Raw genomic sequence first — 6,587 nt, 5'->3', positions numbered from 1 at the left:
GCGAACTGCTGTGACCATCACATACCAGTTCTCCATGAACGCTGAGAAATCCACTGTTGCATTCTTCTATTCTTTCTCTTTTGTGAGGATTTTAACACTTGGTATGAGTTGTACAGAGAATAAATATTTCATCTGAGTAAATCCAGAATGTTCTGCCCTCCTGTTTCAGTCCCAGACTTGGTGCTGGGTGACTTGTGCTGCTGAGCTCCCTGCTGCAGAGGGGAAGGCTCTGAGAGCACGGCAGTTTTCATCTTGGGAACTGAATTGCTCTGCAGTGCAAAAACCTGACAGCCCAAGGAGATGTAATTTTATACCTCCCAATCAAAATATATATATATAATTTACATCTCCTGCAGCTGGAGGAGGATTCAGGGCAGATGATACCACTGTTTGCTCTTCTTCTGTTTGATGTTATGGGAGCAGCTTTTGAGTCCCGAACATGTGTGGACAGTCTCCTTGCTTCTAGACTGATGTGTTCATCAGCCTGCTCCAGCCTCAGCCTGCTCATCCCTTCTGCTGGGCTTGAGGGGAAAGGAAGGTTTTACGTGTCCTTCAACACCTACCCTCTGCTGTTGGCATCAGGAGTAAATGTAAGGAAAAGGTTGTGTTCTCCTTCTAACCAGATCTGTAGAGTCTGCAGTGGGTGTTGAGAAATACCATTTTCTGAGCAATTTTAAGTACATGGAGATATTCAGTAATCTGGAAAAGACAATTCATTATGAACTCTGAATGGGAAATAATATAAATATCATCATGTGTAATGGCACAGCCTGTTGTTGAACAAGACTTATGGCATACCTGTGTCTGTGCAGAGGGATTGTGTGCAGTCTGTGAAGCTTCTGTTTGTCCAGCTGTGACATCCATGTAATGCAGGATTCATCCTATGGGAACAAAGGAAATTTAACCTGAGTATACTTTTAAAAAATAAATTAATTAATAATCTGTCCATCATCTGGGTAAATGCCAGAGTGAAGAAGTTCATAAGGTGCTTTTTTTAGTGGTGTTTTCCCTTGTTCTCAGATCTGTGGTGGAAGAAAAAAAGAAAAGGAGGATGATTCTGGAAATGTACCTTGGTTGTCTTATTTTTTTTAGATCAGTGATGTAAAAGGAAAGAGTATTCAGTTTTCATTCTAGTTTTACTTTATGAACCCTCTTAGTTGTAGTTGGTCCTGCATTGAAAAGGCTGTCTGTGCTTCAAGAGTGCTTTGTCTGCAGCAAAAAGTAGGGAAGAAATAGTTTCCCTTGTTTCATTTCAGCATTTTCCAGGTGTAAATATTTGTCACTGGTGTTTCCTGATCTCCTGCTGTGTTTCTTTCCTAGTAAATAAAATCTGTGACCTCTATGTAAGGTGCAAGTGTAAATTGCTCTTTTTCATATGTTACGTTGGATTATTTTGGTGGTTTTATTGGCTGAAAAATGCTTCCTTTTACAGAATTTGCAACCCTATGGGATGTTAAGAAGTTTTACAAACTGGTCTGTTTTAAGTAACTATGACTTAGTGGTAACAACAGGGTGTACCTACTATTGGCTATCAATCAGTGACTAAGTTTGCTGGAGGGGAATTGTGAGCAGGATCTAGAAAGAAACTAGAAATAACATTTCAATAGTCTGAATTGAGTAAAAACATACTGAAATATGGCAAAAATAATTTGAAACATAGAGCACATCATGATAAAGTTGATTTTTATAGTTCCAGTAGAGGAGAATAACCAATAATTATTCAGAACTATGTAGTTTTCATGAAATACAGAATTTGTTTGTCCCCCCAGTGTCTCTGCAGAGACAGTTCATGTGAGAAGAGAGTTTTTCAGCTTTAGGCTCTATATCCTGTCACCCTTTCCTGCTTTGAACATGGACTAAGGGAACTTGGGGTTGATGAGGTTACTGGTGTTGGGAGTTGAAGGAATTGTCAGGACAGTTTTTTCCTAGCTACCATCTAGGTATCTACGTACAGTCCTTGTTACAAGCCTGCCAGTTCATGCAGGACACACTTAAAGATGCCTGAAGTGAGTCAGTGACGCTCACCTTGTGTCCTGGCCGTGAGAGCTCGCGTGGGGCTGACTAGTGACTGCAGCCAAACGTTGTGTCTTGCAAGTGAGTCTTAATCTTCCCACAGATCCCCAGCTGGGTACGGCTAAGCCGGGTGTTCAAGCACTGATCATCAGGGTGTGAGCCGCCTTTCCCAGGCTCCGTTTGCAGGGAGGCTCCGTGCTCTCCCAAGCTGAGCCCCATCGTGCTGAGAACCTGCCATTCCACAGCTTAAACCTGCTCTGCTGCCTTTGCTCCTGTAGTGTGAATCAAGGTTGCACAGGGCCAGTCTGTAAGCTGTAAGTGCAAATGGTTACACGGCCGCACGCCTCAGTCAAGGTGTGTAAACCATTCCCTGAGTTGGCTTTTACTTGAAGAACATCCTGAGATAAACTATTCATTTTCCTGTCAAAGGTAGGCAGATATTTGAATATCAGGAATGAAATATGGAAGGAAGCAGCAAGTTCAGGAACAAACTTCACTCTGTATCAAGTGACACGTGGTTAAGGAGAATTCTGACCAGCTTACTGCCCAAAATTGTTTCACAAGACCTGGCAACGGGCTGCAGCTGAATCTGTGTGTGGGGCACTGCTCCATGTGTGGGGCCTTTTCACCTGAGGAAAAGGCAGCATGTGTTACCTTGTCAGCCAGGTAAGAAGTTAATTAACCCTGTTGCAACATGGACACGAAACTCCTGTCAACGTGTGCACACTAATCACCATTAACCTGGGAAAATGCCTCTACCCACGCTCACCCTGATCAAAAAAGAATGATGGTCTGATAATAACCCTACTTTCCTTGTTTCTTTGCTTCTAAAGCCTTCTTGTGTTCCCACATGTAGCTTTCAGGACTCTTGCCTATGGAGAGAAGAGGTTTTTTGTTGATATTTTCCACTATGCTCTGTGCTCCTGATGAAAGGGAACAGATTCCCGATGAAGAAAGGGAAAGAAAGAGCAGTTTGCTAGTCCTCTGACTAAAACAGGGGTGTGAGGTGTGTTGTGCAGCCCACAGAGACAGCAGTGACACGGTTTTGTCATTCAGCACTTGCCACGGGGTGCCTGCTGCCATCAGCTCTAACAAGAAGTTCCTCCTAATGCCAAACTACCTTAAATCTGACCCAGACGAATGGTGTGTAGGAGTGAAAAGATAATGCTGTAACTTGAGCCATTCAGAGTCAGCAAAGACCTCTACCCCTAGAAATTACATTAGCAAACTCATTTCACTTAGCCTGCTGAACAGCCACTGCCAATTAAAATCAAACCAGGCTGATTCTGATTTGATAACTTTTAGGTTCAATGTTCACTGGCCCTTTATGATTTCTTGAGCATCTCCCCAACTGTTTTTTGTTACAGTAATTGCTTGAAAAAAAGAGCTGCATTCAGTTTCTAAGTTACCATTGTTGTTACAACTTTAAAAATATTTTTGCCAGTAAAATAGTGGTATCTAAGAAAGCAATGCCAGCCAGGAGATCAAATTTTGCTACTTCTGCTCCAGTGGCTCTGATAGGAGCAGGACTGGATGATCCCGAAGGCCATTTTCCATCAGTAACCCAAACCCAGGCTTCTCAGTGATTACAGATTGCCATTTGTCAAGTTACAAGAAGGAAGTTATTTTTAGTGGAGATCCTTGAACTCTAGAAACCTGTTTCAGAAGAGATCCGCTTGAACCTATGACTTAATCCACATCTGACACTGGGCTGTGACATCTCTTCAGCTTGTGCAGTAATAAAAAGCAGCTCTGGAAGTGTTACTGCTCCAGGATGTAAAGCAGTCACCATTTGTAATTTGGACTTGGTGCAATGTTTCCTAATTTTATTCTGACTGTTCCCTCCCCTCTTTGTCTCCTTTCATTGCTAAGACCTAGGAAAGAAGAGTGACAGTGGCTGGGCTGGATTGTGTGACACTGTGGATCAAGACTTAGACACTGAGTCACTCAGGAATTGCTGCTCCAGGGTGAGATGTGATGCAGTTGGTCTCCCCTTTCTGGAAGGAAGCAGGAGTTGAAGCTCAGGGAAGGAGGGAGCTCAGTGCTAACACCAGCGCTGAGCTGTGCTGTGCTTCCCGACTGATTTCCCCCCCTCCCCATGGAGGTGTGTGCCTCACAGCTGGCAGTGGTTATGCCAGGATTTAAATCCAGCTGGAGATGAAAGCAGCTGCTTGGCTATCTCTGTGTTTCTCCCTGAGTACAACAGGGATGGGAGCTGCAGGGACAGTAACGGCGCCAGGAGCCTTTCGGCCCCTGGGCATCGTTTTTGGATGCACCGTTCTGAGAAGGCTGGAGTTGAAACGGTGTCGTCTCTGCTGAGCTGCCACTGTTAAAATCTCCTTCCCACTAGATGTCTCTGCCGTCCCAGTGCGACCGTGGCTCCGAACAGCAGTGTCGGTCTAGAGAAGCCCCAGAAGGGAGACGCCTGTAGAAAGGAGCTGGCTTATTACTTCCTAAACAGGGCTGGAGATAGGGTAACAAGACAGAGCAGTTTCCTCCTCGTTTTCTGTTGCCAATCTACACCTTTTCAAGTCAAAAATACTGCTCAAAAAGGTAAGCTCTGAGTATTTACTGCCTGTGCAGTGCAGTCCTGGGGGAGTTCAGAGGAAGGAAAAGTGGACTCTTACCCTCTCTCTTCAGCAGCATCAGGCAGCTCAGGGTGTCTGTCCCTTGCTTGTGTATTTATGGGGGGACACACAGCACCTTCCTCTGGGCATGGCAGGTCTGCACATCTCTGGAGGCAGCAGCTGGATTTCCAGGTCACAGTTCTGAAAGGAAGGCAGAAGCAAATCTCATTAATTATAATTATCAATGGGAACTAAATACAGGTAACATTTGTAAAAATATCAAATTGCACCTTTGGCTCCCTTGGTGCTGAATTTCAGAGAGTTATTTGTTATGAATGGTTGTTGCCTTAGTTCAGCACTCAGACAAGTTACAGAGCTGGGAGACTGTGTGAGTTGAATATATATTTAAATAAAATATTAATGGAACTGTTGTTACATGCCTGCCTCCAGTTGCTTGCAGTAGAAGGGTGCTTTTATCTGACATTTATGGACAATTTCTAACAAAAGGCCTTTGGAAAAGGCTCTGATGGCTGGAATGTAACCGGCTTTGTACCAACACTGTCAGCTTCCCCTGGAAATATGCTTAAGCCCCTGGAAATTGCACTGCATCTCTGAGCCTACCTGTAAAGGAACGTTGCTGTAAGAAGTAAGGCTACCTCATTTATGCCAATACATTTTAAATTTAAATAGTAACTGCTGATCCTTACAGAACCGGCTGGGGATTGAGTGCTGATTGTCTGAGTCCTCTCAAATTACCTTCAACCTTGCTCCTGACATTGCCTGGCAGTGCAGGGCTGGGCAGAGCCCCCAGAGCTCTCTTCACCACTTGTTTTTCCCAAAAGAGTTTAGAGAAAGGACCTGGTTCTTACCTGCTGCCTGGGTTCTTGATAGCTCAGTAAACAGCAAAAGATTTTCCTATGTCAGGGGCTGCAGCAAATGTAATTGAAAAGTAATTGTGTAATAAGAGCTGGGATTTTGTCTTTTCTTTAGGTGAACAGTGAAGACTCTTGACAATTAAAACTGACAATTCTTGCTTTATCTGTGAAACTAGTCACATGCTGTGATTGTTTCTGAGCTGTATGAACATGATTTGTGGTAAGTTTTGCATTTAACGTGCTTGCTTTCTACAGGACTGATTGAAAGATGTAATACTGTCTGCTCAACCAGCATAGCTCAGTTTTAGGTTTAGAGACAAGCAGCTGAAGGCAGGCAAGACCTTTCAAATGAGTTCAGTCACTAGAACAAACACAGCGCTGCCCAAACTGTGGCCACTCATTTCCAACAGGGGAGAAACTCAGCTTCACCTGGCACAAACCATCCAAAGCAGAGAATCTGGGGTTCCCCAAGGAAATTGGCACTTGCAGGCACGGGTAAGTCAAGCAGCTCCTGCTGCCCAGCTGGTTTATGGCCTTAGTGTCTGTTGCTACACATTTTGGGTTTGTTTGGGGGTGTGTGTGTGTGTGTTTGTGTGTGATTTTACAGCTTGAGGCTGTGGCCAAATTCTGAGCTCAGTTTTGTCAGTGTTCCCCATTAACCTGGTGAAGAGTTTTGCTCCAGGAATCCATTTGCTGCGTTTACTCCCAGTGCCAGCAGTTTGTTACCTATCTCTGGTTACATGACCTGGTAGAACAGGGTCTCTTCTCTCAGTGCACAGGTCTGGGGAGGAGTCTCTCCAACCTCCTGCATGTAATTGCTGTTGGCCAGATGCTTTGCCCCAAGCATCAGAAAGAACCCCCCACATCGTGGATACCATGGGGCTGAGATTAGAGCACTTCTTTTAACTCTGCCTCACAGTGCCAGAGAGAAGTTTCCAGGATGTAGAAAAGAAATACGTCATCTCACAGAAGACTTTGCAAATTCAGCATCTTCAACAGGTATTATTTGGTCCTTTGGCCATTGGGAATGGCAGAAAGAGACAGCTGCAAATTACTGCAGTAACTCAGGAACAAAGTTCCCTCTGCTCCCTCATCACAGAATCACAAGGTTGGAAAAGCCCTTTAAGATCAT

Source organism: Gallinula chloropus, assembly GCF_964237585.1.
Source record: "Gallinula chloropus genome assembly, chromosome: 8".
Lineage (NCBI taxonomy): Eukaryota > Metazoa > Chordata > Aves > Gruiformes > Rallidae > Gallinula > Gallinula chloropus.
This window is presented reverse-complemented; position numbering follows the sequence as displayed.